Genomic DNA, 3,737 nt, shown 5'->3' with positions numbered 1-3,737 from the left:
GGTTATTTATTTACAATTCTTTTCATGTTGTACAAAGGTCATCAAAGAGCATTTTGATCGCGATAGATGTTGAATGAGAGGATAAGTGGCTTAGTGAGGTGCTCCATGAGGTAGGTTTCTATTATAGAGGTACCAGAGGACAACATATCATCGATACCATTGAGGAATTGGTTAAGAGTGATAATTATGATGATAATGTTGATGATGAAGATGTTGGCAATAATGGCTTTGATGATGAAGAGGTGTCTAGACATCCCTTACAATATGAGTTGGAGAAACGTTCTACAATGTAATTAACAAATTGAAGGCCAAACTCGAGGGACTCGTGAAGAGAAAAATAAGGCCAAAACCCTAGAGACCTATGAAGAGCAAACAACGGATTCATGCAAAGAACAATCAGGCAAGGTATATGGTTTATCTCTTATCATATACGTATTTTGCTAGAAATTGTAATTGATATTACCTAGTATGAAATTTTCTTAGGTATATATGTACAAATTAATGATGGGGATTCCACACTCCATACAATCTTAGTAAGGGTTGACATGCTCTCGAATGAGTTGATTGACATATGTGGGGATGTGAGTGAAGTGCATTCAGAAGAGCAGTTGCAACGCGGCGATGTTTTATCCTTGATCGCACACATTGTAGTTGTATTTCATCAAGGATGCTTTTGTAAGTATTGAACACTGTAAGCTTGTGCTATATGATGATTGATTTCCTGATTGTGATTTGTTATTTGTAGGCACCACCCTACCTTTCCCACTAGTTCACATTACCATCGACGATAGCCAACTGGTTGATAATCCACCGGAACCTAGTAATGAGACTAAACATGCTACAAATAAGGCTGATGTGATTGACTACCTTGACCACCTACATAGAACAGGTTTGGGTGTCCATACATCAAATCGGCTTTCAAGCTATCCCCCTTCGTTAGCTCATGAGCCAAACGACAAAAAGAAGAAAGATATAACTACAAAAGACCGTGTAATGCCCCATGAGGTACATAGCTAACGTTTCTTCTTTTGCTCTTATTTGAGTTGGTTTATTATTATATTGTTTGGTTGACCTTTGTTTGAGTGGTGTGTTGAATACCTGCCCTGAAATTGGTTGAAATAGAAAGAGTTCAGTGTTCCATGCTTCGTCGAGGGCGAAGAAGAATCTTCGCCGCGGCGAAGAGGTGGTTGAAGCCACGGGAAGCTGCTGGATAGTTTCGCCGCGCGACGGAAGCTTCCTCGCCGCGGCGACGTACCAACCAAAATGTTTGTTAAGTTTTAGATATTTTCTTCCCTAAGGGCAATTTGACCATTCTACCCCTAATTAGCAGGAAAAGTGGGGAGTAAAATGTAAGGAATTTTCATGGAGAATTGTTTGTTAAGGGGTGTTTGTAATGAATCAAAGGATATAGATGGAATTCCCAAAGAAGAGTAAGGGCAAAATGTGAATGCTTGTGTATAAATTCATTAAAAAGAATTAAGTCATTGCAAACCCTCATTCTTCTTCTCCATCGCCACTTCTCTCTCTTGCTTCCTCTCAATTTCTCTTTCTTTTGTTCAAGGAGTTTAAAGGCTTTTGGAGTGATTTGGGGTAGAAATCAACCTAAGGCATCCTAAGGTAAGGATTCTGCTTTGGTTGTGAATTTTGTGAGTTTGTGGTATATTGAATATTGAGGTTTTTGTTCATTTGTTTAAGAGTAGAGAGAAAGTCAAGCAAACCAAGTGAAAGGAAGAGCTAGTGAAATCTCTCCATAACAAGTAAGTAAATCCAACCCAAGTTGAGATTTGAGAATTTTCTTGATTAGGTTTTTGATAGCAATTATGTATGTATGTTATATACATATTATATGCCAGTTATTGAGTCTTAATGGAGATTATTAGTGCTTTGTGATTGTTTAACATTTCAAATATAGAAGTGAGATATGGGTTGGAAAGGTAGTTTGAGATGGGATTGAAGGATATAGAAATCCTTTTTGGAAGTGTCTTTCTTTGGCAGGATTTATGGCTATGTGAGGGAGTTTCTCCCCATTTTGGATGGTTAGAGAAGACTTAGAATTATTGTTATAGTAGAGTTTTATTATGCACTTGAGTTGTTTGATGAAATGCCTAATAGAGGTTTGAGTATGAGTAGTGAACCTTAATTCTTGCAACATTGCATGTTGGCATTTCATAAGTGCATTAGTGGAGATGAACCATCCATAGGCATTAATTGTGCTAAGAAGACCTAAGAAGAGTAAAGAACTTGTGGATGCAACTACTCTAAGAGTAGAGAGAATGAGAAGTGCTAGAGTAGAGTGAATGAGAAGAAGTATAGAAATGGGTCGATGCTTTGTGATCATCACCCGACAGTTATGAGAATCAGGTGTGATGCTTTGTGATCATCACCGAATAGCTATAGAAATGGGTTGATCTTTGTGATCATCACCCGATAGTTATTAGAAACAGGTGGATGCTTTGTGATCATCACCCGGTTAGTTATTAGAAAGGGGTTGATGCTTTGTGATCATCAACTCGATAGTTATTAGAAACAGGTGGGATGCTTTGTATCATCACCCGTTAGTTTTAGAAAGGGGTTGATGCTTTGTGATCATCACCCACAGTGATTAGGAACGGGTTAGTCTTGTGATCATCACCCGAAAGTCATGAGGGACGGGTAGGTGCTTTGTTCTCCACCCGATAGTTACGAAAATCGGGTAGGTGCTTCGTGATCCCCACTCGGTAGTCACTAAGAACGGGTTGGTGCTGTGTGAACTCCACCCGACAGTCATGAAGAGTGGAGATGGTGCTGTGTGAACGCCATCCGCCGTACCTCCGTAAGATGAGGCCATGACGTCTAGTAGAAACAGAAAACAGAAGTAGTGTAAGGAAAGAATTAAGAGAATTACATACAGGGATAAACAGATAGAGGGTTTACTTACTGAGCATTATTTTGTCTCACCCCGTTATTTTCTTTTGTGGATCAGGATCTAGGTGATGATGCAGTCGAGGGGCGTCGGCAAGCGAGAGCAATAGCTACACTGTTCCCCTGTTTTTGTCTTTTAAAATGGCTTTTGTAATGATGCTCTTTGTGTATAAAAGCGTATTCTTATAATAAAAAAAAAGTTTTGGGCCCTTTTCTATATTATTAATGCATGCATTGTACTAGTTTGACAGCAGTTGTTACAAACCGTGCTCCATATCAAGACTTGGATCGTGTTAAGCTTAGAGAGATGGGAAGGCTGCAGGGGAAAGGCAAAAAATAGTGGTTGACATTGGGTTAATAATCAAGCATGGTTCTATCAACTCTTGAGTGATAGCCTATTTATAGATGACGATGTAAGTTATGTTAGTGTAGGTGCTCTAGAGCCAATCCAAATTATAAAATTGACTCTTGTAAAAACATGTTGTTAATTAAAAGGAAGTTTGTCTATATCATTCAGTTTATATTATACATATGATATGAATGGTATAATGTGATGAGAGTATCAAGTGTTTTAAATCTTGATTGTAAGGACCTTATCACATAAGATGACCATTTTAGAATGGTTCATAGCCCAGTATTATCCTGAAATAAGGACGCATATAATACAATGAGACCATCATAGCATTGAACGACGCTATAAGAAAGATAGTAACAGATCTTACATGTTGAAGTTGTTTGGTGCAACTTGGTGCAACACATGGGTGCGTTATTTGACAATTTCACTTGATAGACCCACTAGAGGATTCCATACAAATGGTAACTCCAATGTTTATGGA

The sequence above is a fragment of the Pistacia vera genome, unplaced genomic scaffold (genome assembly GCF_008641045.1).
Source record: "Pistacia vera cultivar Batoury unplaced genomic scaffold, PisVer_v2 Contig140, whole genome shotgun sequence".
In the NCBI taxonomy this organism is placed as follows: Eukaryota; Viridiplantae; Streptophyta; class Magnoliopsida; order Sapindales; family Anacardiaceae; genus Pistacia; species Pistacia vera.
The sequence above is the reverse complement of the archived record's forward strand: the minus strand, read 5'-3'. Positions refer to the sequence as shown.